This window comes from Sinohyriopsis cumingii, chromosome 4 (assembly GCF_028554795.1).
Source record: "Sinohyriopsis cumingii isolate HCF-2022 chromosome 4, ASM2855479v2, whole genome shotgun sequence".
Classification (NCBI taxonomy): Eukaryota; Metazoa; Mollusca; class Bivalvia; order Unionida; family Unionidae; genus Sinohyriopsis; species Sinohyriopsis cumingii.
In genome coordinates, this window is record NC_142964.1 from 99,912,603 (window position 1) to 99,930,221 (window position 17,619).

Here is a 17,619-nt window from a genome sequence, read left to right on the forward strand (position 1 = left end):
ATCTGAACCTAATTAAATTACAATGAATACAGTTTGATATCAGCCATCTGAATCTAATTAAATTAAAATGAATACAGTTTTGATATCAGCCATCTGAATCTAATTAAATTACATTTTAGGTGTCCTTGGTGATCTTGTTAAATTCCTGACTTAAAATAAATCTAGGTGTTAATTCCCTTGTTTATCTCAAACTCAGTATGACCAAACATATTCATATAGTGTTAAAAGCAGACCATAATAAAAGAAGGGCACTGGTTTCTCAATGGTTATCTTGCCTGATTCAAGACCGAAATGGTGCGGGTTAAAATCCTAACTTCAGATCAGCCAGGATCGGCTACTGTTGTGTGTCTTTGGACAAAACACTTTACTCATTGTTGCAAAGATGTACATTTTGCCTTGCTTGCTTCTTTCTGCCATGGCATTATCCCTGGTCAGCACAATTCACTGCTCAGTCTGCTTGTAGGTGTTGCTACTCACCAGGTAAACAAAAACATATTCAAGTATAAATGTTCTGTTAGAATATTTGTGAAATATTGTTCTGATCTTAATGTCTGGTTATAAGTTTTAGAGTGCCAAGGTTGACTGCATTTCATATATAATGTCATGAAGAACATGAATGAAACCAATATACAAGTCAGAGCTGATGACAACTTCAACATTATAACAAATTTAAAGTAAATGTGCAGTTAAGTTTAAATTTCCAGATAAAAACAAATGAGACATCAATTTTTTATCGTATGCTAATTTTTTCCTCCACTAACCGTACATTGTCAGAATCCTTCAGTATTTTACGATATTGAACTTGCGCGCACTTCATAAAGGAACTACTATCTACTGTAAACAAACAATCAACGCAGATGCCAGCAAAAAATATACTTACAGTTTTACATCCTGAATTTCCTCATAATGTAATTTCTTAGTTCTGCAAATCCAAATTACATGAGCCATGTCATGGGTTCTCAAGCTTGATTACATATTTGAAAATTGAACTGTAATTTTGACTATACTCCAAGTGCAATTACATCCTCCTTACTGCACTCAAAATGAAAAAAACATATTCCATAGCATCTTTTTGATAATTTGCAATTGAAAGACTTCATATATTTCCCACATTATGATTTCAAACATTCAATGACAGAACAGAAACACACTTGCAGATGTCAACACGCTGCTGAAATCCAATGTACTTCATGTAGAATTGGCACATATAAATCCAGTTCATAATTACAAAATTTCATAGAATCGACAAAAATACCAAAATCTATTTATTCTATATCAAATGGACAAGTTGTTGCAAAGCGCATTCATTCACAATATGACTACACATTTCAATTTTAAGTAGACCAAAACGCCATTTTCTTTCAAAAGTTATGTCTAGCGTGTGACTAAGTTCAAATTTATCTGGGTGGAGTTATGTGCCCATTAATAATGTTGTTGTTGTGTAATGATGAAACTTTGCTTGTGTATTTAGTTTGGAATACATTCATTTACTTTGTTTCTTGTAGTGTATAACTCTTAATTGTACTCATTATGACTATGCACTGCTGTGGCTCCAACACCTACCATATATTCTCTAATTAATGCCTGCAGTGGTGTTATGGGGTCCCCAAGTGACCCAGTTGTCTAAAGCACGCACCATTCTGGGTCACTGCCATCTCACCCCTATCTGCATGGGTTCAAGTCTTGGGTTTGGCTAACATGGATACATGAGAAAGCTTGCCTGTAGCTTTTCGTTGGTTGGTGGTTCTTCCCAGGGTTTTCCAGGGTTCATCCTCCACCAGTTATAATGATCACCATGTATAGTCTATCATGTGCTGAAAAACAGCATTAAATCCTACAACAACTTCAGCTAGAGTGGTGTTATATTCTCCAAATAGAGTGCATTTATTAGTGCAGAATAATGAACGCTAAAGTTGTTCTTTTGATATACTCTTATAATGACCATATGTACATGGGGGGGGGATACTACTAGCAGTCTGCCAAAAAAAAACTATTTTAAAGGCTGTCTTCTGCACATACTGCACTTTTCAAAATCTTGGAAACCAGCCAGAACCAGTCAAATCGGGACTGAAAATGTTCCACCAGTACATTCACTTGTGCAACAATGTGTAATTGTTAAATAACAGTTAACATGTGAATACAACAAACAGCAAACTGATTACCTTATTGTTGGAATTCTGGGAGTTTAAGGCCAAATGCAGAATCTTTTGAGGTGTTAGAAGTAATAAAGGAATGAAAAGTGGTTGTGCTGTCTTCTGATCTTTTGGTGAAAACTAGTCAACCTTTGGCAATGGGGAGATAAGATAGAGAGACTGATAACAATAAATTTTGGCAGGCATGCTAGAGTAAGTATTTCAATATTTTGTCATCTTTAACTATTATTACATTGTTCAAGATGTTTTATGGGGTATATGACAGATCTTACATAATCTGTTCAATTCAAGACAAAATGGTTAAATGTGCTTTCTTCCAATGTTATAGAAACCACTGGCTAAAAAGTAGAACAAGTTTCAATGCTTGGATATAAAATCTAAGCATGTACAGCTGAGTGAGTACTGGAAGTAATGGTTCTTTGTTTGCATTGTGTGTTTTAAAGGTATGCATCTTTTATATTTCATTAAAGTTTTCATGCACATAAATTATGTTTAATCCCTGGATAAAATATAACATTTAATAATAAATTACAAGATACCTAATTTTGGGAAAAATTTAATAAAAACATAAATACACAATATATTTTTACACTGCAAACATCACAGTTATATGACTGAAATATTTTTAAAGCTATGTTAAAAATCCAAAACAGACAGACACACATATACACAGACACATAAGTAGACAGATTATTTCCAGAAAATGCTAACTGCAACCTAGGTCAAGTGGAAGGGTACATAAACATGCTTACTTAAGGATTATTCATACATGCCTTAACATCTGAAACAGAATCAGTTCTATTGTTCTGTTCAGTTTTTACTTTGAGTTGATTTATTTATTAAAATTAGCATTCACTGGAATTACAAAATGCTCAATAATATTGCTGGACTAAAACATTAATTTTAAATTATAGTGAATTCACTCATGGGCAATTTGCATTATATTACTATGATACATCAAAAGACTGTTAACATATCAACACATTACTGGTCTTTAGCGCATTAGCACATCAGTGTATCCCCCAGGGGTGTAAAATTAAGGGTACCAAAAACCCCTTGGTGTCAAAACTGGGGGTCAAATAAAAAATGTGGGGGTCAAAAATGTACTGACAAATTTTCATACAACTCGTACTTTTTCAGCTTGAAATATGATATTGGAACTTGCACAACATACTCTCTCTCTCACTCTCTCTTTCTCTAAACATACAAATACACCAACATGCACAATTAACAAACAAATGCATTGTCCATTCAAAGAATAATTGTATTAGTTCATTTTTTTTAAAAGTCGTACCTTTAACAGTCTCCTCAAGCAATATTATAGCCCAACACATTATATATAAGCCAATACAAAAAGCCAAATAAATCTTTTGAACCAAATCGGAGTTAATTTACTGCCTTTCATAAAATGTGTACTATCATAGGTTTCATTGTACTTCGTCCTAGAACACATTTATCCAAATATCAAGGAGGATAATGATTCATCTTCTTTCTAATAAGTTACGTTTGAACTTTAAAATCTTTCTTTTATTGAAGCTACTCCGTCATAACATTGCCAATGCTAGTCTGGTTCATTGTTTTATATGGTCCCTGCATTGCACTTTGCTATACGAATAGAGGAGCGCAAGGCAGGGAGCAAACAAAGCAGGGAACCAGTCAATGCCTATACTCGAAGTATATATGATGCCATCCATCGTCCAATGCATTGGGTATAAATAAATCCTGATCATATTATGAAAATCCTTTGCGTCAAAAAAACGCATGGCAACAAAATTTGTGCGTCAATTTTCTTCAGCGTGCGTCCCTGATGCACAAATGTGCGTAAAGGGAAACACTGAGCACATTCAAGACTACATGCACATCAACATATTCAACGCTGGAATTTACATAGAATATTACTAAAATTCAATTGGAACTCTATACACTTGGACGTGTGATAGAACTTTTAGGACTATTTAGGATTTAGTTCACAATACCTTAAGTTCTTTTAAATTTCACTTTGTATTATAGGGATAAAAATTATTTCTTAAATTTTACAAAACTTGCTGGATTTCTCTCTTTCCTATTACGTAGTTAAAGGCTATAAATGTGTAACACTTTTTTAAATTATTTACAGTATTCACTTGCCAGCAGATTTTTGGATCTGTGTCATGTTCATTAACTGACAATACACTGACTCATGTTAATCAATTATTGTAATACCGTCATGATAATTTTAATCAGAGCTGTGTTAAAAACTTGCTGTTCTAGTATAAAATGAAGAAAATATATTATTATCACCAAAAAAATGCACTTATTTTCAGTCCCATTGAACAACGTAATATTTATGCTGGTAAAAAGTCTACTGGTTTTAAAGTCAATCTGCTGATCCAAATTTTTATATCTATTGGTTTGAAATCCTGGTTTTGTCACATGTATGCTATAACTGTGCATCTATGGCCTCTCAGTTCTGTGCTATGAATGGGCCACTATGGCCTCCTGGTTCAGTCACATATATGTTATGAGTGGGCCACTATGACATCTTGGTTCTGTCACATGTATGTTATGAATGGGCCACTATGGCCTAAGCCATAAAGTACTATGAGTACTTTGATTTTAAATCTTTCTATTAAGATGTCCCTTGTTGCACAAAGAAAATAACAAATTTAATTTCAAGTGCCAGACATGGAGAATATTGAGTCAGGCACAAGGGCAAGGCTGTAGTGGTTTCATTGAAGGATACCAATAAACTACTTTATTCATGAGATACTTCAGTTCATTAGGATAATATTGAATTATACCCCACCATAAAGACAAGAACTATATTTAGCTTAAGTAAAGCTAATGCAGCAAAAACACTCTTGCTAGTCTTGTCAATATATCCAAAGAATGAAGGCACTTTTAGTTTGGAAAATCAACATAGCTTTTTGAGGTGTAAAACTAATGTTGTAATACTACTTACTTGCTATTATTATACTGATATATCTCTTCAAGGGCCAACTAAACTTCAAGAAGTCTTCCGGTGAAATCTCCATCTTAATATGTCTCTCCAGTTATGTGAAGTAGCCAAGATTATCATGATGGATGCCATGATGGTCATATTTGATATGAAATAGCACAATTTTATTCACAACCTACTACATATGATAACAAGTTTACTGGTGAAAAATGCATGTTTCCATTCACAAGTAGTTACAACAAGATATTTCAGATGATGGCAATATAAAATGCCAGACCAGAAGCATTTTTTTCATTTAGAACATCATACAAATTCTTGTAATGAAAACCCCATGTTGATATATCTGTCTCTTCCAGGGAGTATTGATAACAAGATTTTCAAGATGCCACATATGCAGCAGCAGCCATATTAGAGGCCCAACAACCATCCGACCTTGGGATGAATGTGTTTGATAAAATTTGTATTTTTATTTTCAAAAAAGACACAAAAAACCAGACACTGCAAGGTTTTCTTTATAATGCTACAAATTTATAAAGAAAAGGAAATGAGTTTCATAAAAGAATTCAATTAATCAACAAAAATCTCTGAACTGAAACAATATACACATTGAACAGTGGATTTGTGTTTTTGCACAAGACTCAAAGGCCTTCACACTAAGTCTGCTCGGGACTTTTAGAGAGGTATTTAAAAAATTTCTACTTTTAATAACAGTGTTTGATGATGGATCAGTATTATTTGCATAAAAGTGAAAAGTCTTCATGCCAAATTTGATTAAGTCTGTTCATTAGTTTTGGAGAAGTTCTTTTATGGTTTTTGTAAGTAATGCATGATGGTTATAAATACTGGCAAATCATCTTCACACCAGTATATTTTCAGCAAAATTTCATAAAACTGTTGAGCTGGTTTTGAGAACTTGTTTAATGGGGGTTTATTTTTAGTAACAGCAGCCATATTGGACACATAATCAGCATAATTTATATAAACTTGTAAGATTATGATGCCATATGCTTCTGTCATATGTTATCCAATTCAATTCTGTGATTTTTGTGACAAAGTTGTTTAAAGATCTGTCCATGTTTTAGTCACCATGGCTTTATTTGATGATGAATTGGCATTTCATGTACAACTGTAAAGAATCACATCTTTCCATCAGAAAAAAGATTTTGCTTTTACATCTCTCCGTTAAAATGTTCCTAATTAAACAAAGAAAAGGACTTAATATGAAGTGATAGACATGGAGAATACTGAGTCAACCATAAAGAAAAAGGATGTAGCTATTTTATTGATGGTTTAATTCTTTAACAGGATATTACCAAATATCCTTAAGCAGAATGTTCTATAATTAGTTCATTAGGATGAAATAGAATTATATCACACCATAAAGACTACAGCCACATTAAGTTTGTAAATTGAACTAATGAAGCAAATTATAGCCCACACCAATTTGGTCCAAACATGCGTAACAAGTCCAACGAATGAGCCATATTTAGTTTGGAAAATTAAAAGAATATCAACAAGAGAATTGCTCAATATAATTTACATTTTTTTTACAAACAAATACCAGTTCTACATTTTCAGGTAATGACATACAGGTATAGACAGATTTTTTAAATTATCTTGATTTAATCAGAAAATCACGCAAATGTAGAAAAATGCATTTTGTTTGATAAAATCTGAATATCAAGACAACAAAACAGCACTGAATAATTTTTATTTTATAATCCTGCATCATTATCTAGGCAAGGTAAAAGTTTGACAAAAGAGATAACACAATCAACCAAAGAAATGAACTAGAACAAAAAAGAATTTAAAAACAATTGAGACAATAAAAAAGAGGCCCAAGGGGCCTGAGAAGAGGGCAGACAGCTATGTAATCTTAATAAAGTATGATGCTTCTTTAAATACATTTTACTAATGACAGTCATATTGGAAGGGTGATGTGCATCATCTGTAAGAGCTTTAAAGGTCTTACACCAGCATGCCTTTTGTTAAATTTTGGTCAAAATGTTCACCATTTTTAGAGCAGTCACTAAATGTTTTTCTTCTAGTTTTTGTAACAATGGCCATATTCTACAGTGGACCTGCATCATTTGTACAAAAGTAAAATACCTTCAAACCACAGTGCTCAGCAGTTTTGGAGAAGTCTTTAAAGACTTGTTTACTGGTACTTTTAATAAAAGTGGCCATATTTGATGATGAACTGCATCATTTGCATAAATTTTAAAAATCTTCATGCCAGATTGATTTCTGTCAAATTTATTCAGTCTCTTAGGCAATTTTGGAGAAGACATCTCTTAAAGGTTTATCCAATTTTAGTAATGGTTGCCACTCTGTCAGGTCTGAATGCCAGGATGCTTTCTGTCAAAACTGCCCAAATTTTGTTCAGCGATTAAGAAGAAATCATTTTAGGATTTTAGGTTTTTAAATTTAATAGATCAGCATCATGAGTACAAAACTAAAAGATCTTGTGTCAATGTAGGTCAAAATACTGAATGGTTTTGTCATTCAAAGGTGTCAAGGTGTCACCCTAAAAAAAGATCAAAATCCAAATATTCGAACAAGGTTCAAATTTTGTCTAGAAATGTATTCATTAGGCAAGGTTAAACCATCAAAGGCCCTGAAATGGCCTAAGTGCAAACCCTAAGCAAGAACTTCCTTAATTTACAGGTGCCCTATTGGAAAATTATTTTCGATTTATGTCATAACTGCAAGAACTAATGACATAAATTGATCATCATATGTATGTTGTTTACTTGTGGTTTTCTGTATTACCTGGTACCAGATCTATATCTATGTTGTTTGCAGGTGGTTCCTTACTTAACCCAATACCAGATGTACATCGTACACTGGCAAATATGTAGTTTTAATAATATAATTCTAACCTAACTACACCTCTCCCTCGATAACTCGCGCACATAGGGGTCCAAAAACATCGACCGCACTATAAGTGAGGCACGAGTTATCGAGGGACCTATATAAAAAAAGCCAAAACCAATAAAGGAATGGAAGTAAAGGCAAAAGGGGTGGGTGGGTGGGTTGTCAGGTTATAGTGTTGAATACTCAATTTATAATTGTGCTGAAATTAGCTGTGAATAAATATCTCTTCATAACGGTATACTTTGTTTATTTTTTCCTCATAGAGCAACATTAATTTCAGGATAAATTACAGTATATTGAGGAGATCATCAAAAACATTATTCCACATGGTTTTCGTTTGCTTAACACGTTTACCACTTCACACATTGTGCACTATAATGTCACTAATTTGTGTGTTGAATTGGATACATTCTAGTTTTATTTGTTTGATCCAAATTAGATGGGGTTGTTTTTAATACAAAAGATTGACACTCTTTCGAGAAACATTGTCAATCAAACGAACGAACGATAGATATATAGATTTGATTGTGGTAGAAGTAAAATGAAAAAAAATCACAAGGGTTAATCATTACCAACATTAATTTAATGGGTCTACAAATTTAAAACAATGTAAATTTGAACACAATAGTACTTGCCTTATGTGACACGCTTGACAAATATAACTCCACATTTTGAAAAAATCAGTTAATTTTTTGTGTGTTACTCCTTGATTTCTCTGTTGCCAAGCAAAATCCTGCAGATTTCTCAACTGTATGATCTTTACATAGTAAACATTTTGGGTCTCAGGCCACCGTATAAAAATGTGAAACCATTTTCGATTGGTCAAATAAAATGAATTTTGATAACGGTAGTGACCACAAGAACTTATATTCAGATTTGCATGCCTTTGAATTTTTTCTTTGTACCTCAATAGCTTGATTTGATACAAAAAACATATTCAAAGTCATAAAACAACACAGGTCTCTTTTTGTTGATTTTTTAATGCAACAAACACTTCCCCAAGTTGGTGATCAAAACAAAGCCAGCATGTAATTAGATTTTCACAGAAGTACACACAGGTTTTGATGTAACGGTCGATTGACTCTTTTCATGTTTTCATAGAACAGAGTATGTTGCAATTATGATGTTTACAATGAAACGGAATTAACGGATTAGAACGTAACTTTCACATAGCAAGACATTTAATTGGTGTCCATTTCATTCTCTGTTGTCACCTGTTGGCATTTACCAGAAGTTTTCACTGATCACTATTTCACCAGACTGTTTATTTACAGTGTATTGACAACTATTTATCATTAAAAAAACTTACATAATATATGATATCTTATTTAGAACTTGCAAATTGCACAATATGGATTCTATCTTTACGGGTGTTAATCACCATTTTCGATGATAAAATGAGCAATGTATCAAGGTTTAATTCTTATCGTAATTTTTTCACGTTCAGCATATTTTAAAGATATTTAAAATATAATCTGCTTGGAAAAAATTGGGAGCTACGCTGGAACACGTGTTTTAAGCAGGATCGCAAGTTATCCGGGGCGAGTTATCGAGGGAGTGGTGTATTGAGAATTTGTTATCCCAATAGGGTGAAGCCTTCCAATCTCTGTGAGTGGGGGGAGAGGGCTTCGATACTGGAGACTGGAAAGGTGCTTCTCCCCACTTACATTGTCATGATTTATTTCCAGCCAGCAATGAGGTGTGAATGAATAAAGGGGTGATTCATCCACTGCCCTTTTGAATAGCATAAGGTGCTATGCCTCCCTGAAGGAAGGGTGTGGTGTGACTCACCCTCTGTGCCAGTCGAAAAGAAAGGGTGCTGCTCCTCCCTCTACGGAGGGAATGACTCACTCTCTGCCCTCAAAGAACTAGAAGGGTGCTGCTTCTCTCTAATGGGAGGGCATGACTTAATCCCCACCTCTTAATAACCTCCCTTAGGAGTATGCCACTAACTCATAGAGTCTTCAGAGAGTAATCCTTCCCTGAGACCTGAGGGACTTTGATAACAAGAACCCTTAAAGTTCTGTATAAAATAAGAAAGACACTTTCTTCCTTGCATTATATTCTGTAAGGTCCTAGACCTGGTCCAGCTATGGGCTGCAGAATAGACAACCATCTGTCCTTTCACACCATGACTGCAAGATAAGCAAGTGGAGTGTGTCCCAGAGGGATTTCCTGTGAAAACACCTACCCACACCCTGCTTACCAATAGACAATAGACACTGTTACCAGGTGTTATTTACCCAACTTCTGTACAACTGAAAGGTACACAATGAATGCATGGACTAAGTGTGTACTAATTATGATGATTTATTAAGTCACCAACTTGGCATTTCTCAATAATTATACATCTGATTTATTAATTTATTTTTTCATTTATCCCTTGAAAATTTAAAATAAGCAATGCTAAATGCAGAACAGAAAAAATACTAAAATAATGATGTCAACCAGACTTAAAGGAAAGCTAGAGAATACTAAAATTAGCAAAAACACAATAGGTTCAATTACTGATACAACAGATAACAATCAAGGACAGCTATCTGAATTTAAATCTGAAAGGGAACCTGTGTTCGAAAACCATGCACATGGCATGAAGGAAAAAAGGGGTGTGCAAACTGTTTTATTGAGAGTACAAATAGTGTGTTTGTGTGGGGTGGGGTTAGGGTGGATTTTTAACATAGTTTTAACAATTTTAGTCATATCACTACAATGTCTGCAGTGTGTCAGTTTATAGTGATGTCTAGCACTGAGGCATTATCCTGATACCAGGCTGACCAGTCACACCAAGTGAGGCAGCTGCAAGCACCATTTTTATGTCTTTGGTATGACTTAGCCAGACTTCAACCCCACAACATCACAATACAGGAATGTGAATTAGAATGATTCATAAAAAATAAGAACATTAATAAAGGCAAATCCAAAGATCACGATTATGAAAGAATTGGAGAAAATTAGAAAAATACCTACCCTAGCAAGAAAAAAAATACAACCAAACTTGTTTCTCCTCTGATCACTAATGCCCTTGGGGAAAAGAAAAGGATAAAAGCAATCCATGCAAAATATTCAGATTCCCAAATGTGATAACTCTTCATGGAAAAAAACTGAGTTAGGGTATAACCAAAAAGTATACTAAGATTATGCTGCTAAAAGATATAACATTTGCTTGCTAATCTTCTGAAGCAAAGACAATCTTCTTGAACATCGACACTATAGACATCAAAGCTATGCAAACTGCCCCCCCCCCCACTGCACACACACACATTCTAAAATATTGGGTTTCCAAGGGTGATTCAGTTCTGGAATCTTCTGGTTCATACACAAAAGGATGACAAATTCTCATCATATGATGGGCATTTTCAACAATTAAAAAGAAAAGAAAACTGATATTAAAATAAAACTTAAGCTGTTAGCATATTTAAATCACAGGCATTGAAACTATCACTGAAGGAAGAAAATGTCAGAATATCTGGGAAAATACAATTGAAAAAAAGAAACCCAGTATCGATATACTGTATAAGGAAAGCATGGCAACCAATTTTCTTGGTTGGGAGTACATAACAAAAGAAATTCATTTTCCATTTAAAATATGCTTATTGTCCATCCACCATTACTGCATCATATGCATGTGTATAGAATTTTTCATTAAATTTTCTTTTCTCAGATATTCTAACATTTTCTTACTACAGTGATTGAGTTTAAAAGGCATGTTTACCTATTTAAAAAGAATGGCAGCCTTTATTTATTTGGTTCAGAAATCCAAAAGGCATAGGTGGCTGTATGGGCAATGCTTTAATACAAAATATGCTTTAAGGATGTTGACTAAATCATTACTGGCCACCAGCTGCAACCTGTCACAACTTAAGTGGTCACTAGTTTACCACTGATATCAAGCATGGATTAAATATGTGGGTTGAGATTAAAGAAAATTTTCAAGTGTATTAATCATGTTGGGTAGAGTTTAGTTCACTTTAATACCATGCAGTGAGCAGTGACCCAGATGTAACAGAAGTGATCAGCTACTGATATGTAACAAATTAGTGTAATCAAGTACTAAAATGTTGCTGTTATCTAGTACTAGCATGTTGGTGTCATCTAGGACTAGCATGTTGGTGTCATCTAGTACTATCATCTAGTACTGGCATTGAGTTGGTGCTATGTAGTACTAGAATGCGGGTGTTATCTAGTATTAGCATGTTGGTGCTATCTAGTACTAGCATGTTGATGTTATGTAGTACTAACATGTTGGTGTCATCTAGTACTAACATGTTGATGTTATGTAGTACTAGCAAGTTGGTATCATCTAGTACTAGCATGTTGGTGCTATGTAGTACTAGAATGCTGGTGTTATCTAGTATTAGCATGTTGGTGTTATCTAGTACTAGCATGTTGGTGTTATCTAGTACTAGCATGGTGTTATCTAGTACTAGATGTTGGTGTTATCCACTAGTGTGCTGTGTTATTGTAAGCCAAAAATAATGTTTCCAATACATGTACAACAACAACAGATGTAGAAATGACACTTGGTATTACTGTACTGGATCAAACAAAGGTGATATCACATGTGTGTGTGTGTGTGTCTGTATGTGTGTGTGTGTCTGTATGTGTCTGTCTCTGTGTGTCTCTCTGTGTGTATGTGCGTGTGTGTGTGTGAGCACATGTTGCAGACAGCTCACTAAACTGCACTTTGGATATTATCTACCTTTTACAAGTTTATAATTATTAGTTACATTATGCTGTTAATAGGTGAAGTTTGATGACATTGCCAAATTTGAATATTCATTGTGTATTTAATTTTTTGTGCATCAACAGTGCACATAAATTAAAAAATTAGCCATTCCTTAACAATTTGTAAGAAATGTCCAAAACCCTTGTTAATATAGGAATTCAACATGTAATCTCCCTTACTTAATCCACAGATTTTGTGTTCCAAAGCATTTCACTGTGTAAAAATTATTAAAATTCCTTCATATCCACTTGATATAATTATATACTGAATCGTTCATATCCTGACTGAACTGAAATGACACTTTAAATGAACAATGGAAACTTAATCGCTAGTCCAAACTGAACTGAACTGACACTTTAAATGAACTATGGAAACATGAACTATGGAAACAAACTCCATTCCAAACTGACCTGAACTGGCACTTTAAATGAACTATGGAACTTCAACTCCATTCCAAATTGAACTGAACTGACACTTTAAATGAACTATGGAACTTCAACTCCATTCCAAATTGAACTGAACTGACACTTTAAATGAACTATGGAAACTTCAACTCCATTCCAAACTAAAGTGACAATCTGTTGTATAACTAACTAAGCCATCTTGACTTGGTTCAAACCTTATACTTCAAGTGTTATATAGACACCAACTGACAACTGTAGGCTATTGTTAATGTTGCTCCAGATCAATTTATCATGCATAAGAAGGAATTTCTTTCTTCTTAATAAGAGTTCCATGTGTGTTTCCTCTTGGATAGGCAAAAGGCAGCCTGACCAGATGGGAAACATGAAGAGAGAATCTTGCCTTCAAATTCATTATCATTATATTAATCTTCATTAAATTTTGGTATTTTAGTAATTGTCAATGTTACGGCCAATCAGATAATCAAGACATGGACCAAACTTTAATTTCACAAGGCCTTGCCATATTGGCTCCATGTAGGCACTTGAGGTATGAATTAACTCTTCTTTCTCTTCTGGTGACATCATCCTGGCACATCTCACTGGTGATAATGGTTGGGATTTACAGGTTTTTATATGCATCTACATTCCTCAGATTGTATATGTACTTACTAATCAATGTGTACTATATTTACTAAGATGGATATTAAATAAAACAAGAGGAATAGTGCACAATTTGCTCCCATAATTTTACCCTCGTCCCCCCTGTATCCCACCTCTACCCTAAGCTGGAGATGAATCTACAGACAAAAACAATTCCCTCAACGACATTGATGCTCTAATGTCCAAATATAATATCCTGGATGTTCATGAGCAGTGAAATTTTTTTTATACAAATCATCCATTATGGTGGCCATATTTTGATGTCAGATTGGTGCCAATTAGGAACAACATTATATGATCAGGTCAAATAAAAAAAGTATGCATGGTTCTGGTAAAATTAAAGGGTAGGTAGGTCTATGGGTCCAGACAAATGTAAATGAAGACTCTGGGTCCAGACAAATGTAAATGAAGTATAAGCTAGAGAAAAAAGAATTATTTACGTTCTGTATCTAACTTCAATCATAGGTACATCCATTTTTTTTTTCTTCCCCCAATTGTTTGTTCCTTTTTTCCAAATTTTTTTTACAAAACAAAAATGTAGGATAGGCATTAAAAGTACAGTCATTCAAGTCAACATAACCATATACACTTTTTTGTTTGGCCTTATTAGTCTTTTGAGAAAACCACATGTAAATATGACCATCCATTCAGGAGGATTAGATGTAATGTATTCAAGATAGTTATCATGGTAGCTATACTGGAAAAAGACTACTGACGCCACTCTCATTAAGGACAGGTTAGTATTCATAAGAAATATTTTCCTGATAACTCCATACCAGTATGATCATCCACTCAGAAGGAGAATCACAATTTTTAAGATAGCCTCCATGATGACCATTTTTACTGTTTCAGACAGAACTGACCAGACACCAAAAGATGTCTTCTTGTTGAAAAGCCATGCTGATATAACTTTACATGAAAGTAGCAATAATTAACAAGATGTTTATGATGGCTGCAATACTGGAGGTCATAATAATTCCAAAAATAGTGATTTAGTCCTAAAGTCAAAGAGCACTTTTTCTCCCAGTAGATATTATCTGGTATCTTTTTAACAGATGATGATTAAGCAAGACATCAGAGTGGGGTGGGAAAAAGTAATTTGGCGATAGCGGCAGGTAAGTATTCCATAATTAAAATTAGTTTTACCCCAAAAAAAACTACATTTATATAGCGGCAGTTAGTTATCGTGACACTATGTAGCTGAATTTTTTAGTTAGGTGAGTAGGCTCATGCTCTCAAACTGGTCGAAAAGAGAAAAAATAGAAGGTTGATGTCTCTATGAGCCATATGTTGTGCCGTAACAATGGGCCCCAGAGAGAAACAAAAACATTAGATGTGTTGCATCTCTAATGAGAGGGCGTAACACACTGTTGTGGTGATCCACCACCAAAATGGGAGGGTGCAACCCATGGCAACTCGGCCTGAAACTTGGTCTGACCGAGAGATCACTTGAGATGAGGCAGGCATGAAGGTGGAGAATGTGCAGGCTGTTGTGGAGGAGAGATCCCTGGTATTGCTACAGGAGATCCCTCCTTTGAGGTAGAGACCTGGATTAATTGATGAAGGTCGATGGAGATGGCCCAACTGAAAAGATGAAGAGTGTTCTGGGTTGAGGAGGTTGTTTCCAATTTGAATGATTCTCAAAGAGAAACTGGTTGAGAAGGGAAAAATCAATTGTGATTCAAAATTTCCTACATTTCTTAGTATCCAGGACGACTGGGAAGTAGGAGGGAAATTCATCATTCAAGACCCTCTCGACTGCCCCTTTCAACAGAAGTATATGCGTCTCTTCCCTTAATTTCATCAGATTGGACTGGGGAAGGAAAATGGGGGTCCTAGATAGTAGGAGCTCTTCCAGAAAATGGAGTCAATAACCCTTGTTATAATGGAGAGGACCCACTCATCATCATTAGGCTTAGGCAAACACCTACTGAGACGTGTGGGAAGAGGATGTCCAGAGGTGTTAATTTGCTAGGGCTGGTAGGAAAGGAAGGAAGGTTAGAAAACTTCCTCTTGGATCTGCAGCGACCTGGACACTGAGGACCTGATAAGTCAGGAGATGGTCAGGAGGAGTTTGGTAACAGGTCTGGGGTTGCACCTGTTTGAAAACATTTGCAGATGACCCTGAGAGTAATTTGCTTGATCTCATTTCCTGGTCAATTGCGATGGACTGGGAGAGGAGATGAAAGATCAGTGTTGATGATCCAGCAAGTCTTGAGAAGCCCTAATAGGAATGAGGCTCCAAATAGGATATCCATTTCTAGAGTATCAACCCTTAGAAGGTCTATACTATGGTTAAGCAAGACCTTCATTGAGTCCAATGCATTTTTTTAAAGTCCGCCGATAAGGCCATAGCAACAGAGTGTATGCTGAGCTGTCTGGCCACAGCATCCACCATGCAGTTTAATAAGGCTGGATTCAACAAGGCATCTCTCAGCAAAGTAATGTAGCTTAGAATAGATTGGCATGTGAAGATATGGTTACAAGTAACTGGGTTTCTTCTCTAAGGCATCAATCATTTTAATAGGAAGGTGTGACAGACTCCTGCAGAAATACCCACTTTGGCCACATCAGCATCCAAAGAAGGAGGTTTGATAAGCCACTTGGGGGAATGCAAGTGGTAGCTGGCAGAAGAAGTAAGGGGTCTCAATGTTCTCTAAGTTGCTGAATAATATTTTGGCCTTGCGAAAACCTCCATGATATTTCCTCAGTTGTGAATGAATGTGGGAGAAGTAAGAGTTCTGGTTGAGTTGGTACCCCAAAGATCTTTCAAAAAATGAAAAGGATCTTTTGGACTGTGTGCCTGATGGTTTCAGGCACAAGTCCTGATGTAACAAATGGTAAACCTTGTTTACCACCTTATCAAAGGACCAGACCTCTTCTTCCTCATCCATCTGAGATGAAGGGGTGGGCCTGAGAGAAGGTGTCATCGCCACCGCCTCTGTTTAAAACTCATTTTGTAGTCACCATGATAGATAGTGCATCGTCATCATCATAGTCAAGGACACTGAATTGGTGAGTGGTTGGGCATTGCTATGTCCCTTCAGCCACAGCATCATTTTGACTATGAGGGCAAGATCCACTACCATACGGGCATAATGGACCAAGGGCCCCAAGATGGAAGGCCTCACATCCCAGGGGAACACCTATGCAGGCCCTGTCCCTAGCTTGGGTCCTGTGTATGGATTGCAAATCCTCCATATGGTTGGATGGTCATGGTGGGGGAGGCTTGGTTCTTGCCCTGTCTCCGTCCTGTGAGGCTAATAAGTGATAGATGGAAAAGACTTCGTTGTCAACAGATTTATCACTGTTGTGCATCATGGGTACAGTGTTCTGCCTCTCTAAGAGTCACAGGGCCCTCAAATTTTTATTTTCCTTAGAACACAAGGACTTACTCATACCATAATGTTTTTATACATGTAAGGAACGTGTGTCCACCTAAAAGATGGAACATGGGGTGGTCATGGAAGCCCAAAAAAGAACTAAGTTCTAAAGGGGAAAAGGCTACGATTTCATTCCTTATAAAGCGGAACAGACAGTTGTAATACCGAGACTAATTAAACACTGAAGAAGACCACTTATTTGCAGTAAGTTGCTACAGGCAAAATTTCACTGGGGAAAGTTTGGGAAGATGTCTACACAGTATGGAATCCATCAAAAAGATGACAGGTAATATCTATCTTCTATGCATGACCATATGACATACATAGTGGTGTGCAAAATGTCATAGTGACTTTTCTCCATTTTTGTGGGAAGATGTATTCATATCAAACAAATGGTGAGTTCTCAGCAAGAAAATAGGTTAGCTATGCAATAGTGGCAGGATAAGTAATTGTTGCCATTAAATGAATAATATCCTGT

At 35.5% G+C, this 17,619-nt stretch overlaps 2 protein-coding genes across 9 annotated transcripts in view; one reads left to right on the top strand and one right to left on the bottom strand.

The window, feature by feature from the left end:
• The window catches only part of LOC149801763 (focadhesin-like), a 596,289-nt gene that overhangs the window by 408,385 nt on the left and 170,285 nt on the right, over positions 1-17,619 (bottom strand). The gene's annotated exons all lie outside the window — the stretch shown is intronic.
• LOC149801765 (FMRFamide receptor-like) overlaps positions 2,211-17,619 on the top strand; it is a 146,124-nt gene continuing 130,715 nt past the window's right edge. Inside the window, exon 1 of the mRNA XM_089956102.1 lies at positions 2,211-2,345. The gene's annotated coding sequence lies outside the window, so the exon portion shown is untranslated. The remainder of the gene's footprint in view (positions 2,346-17,619) is intronic.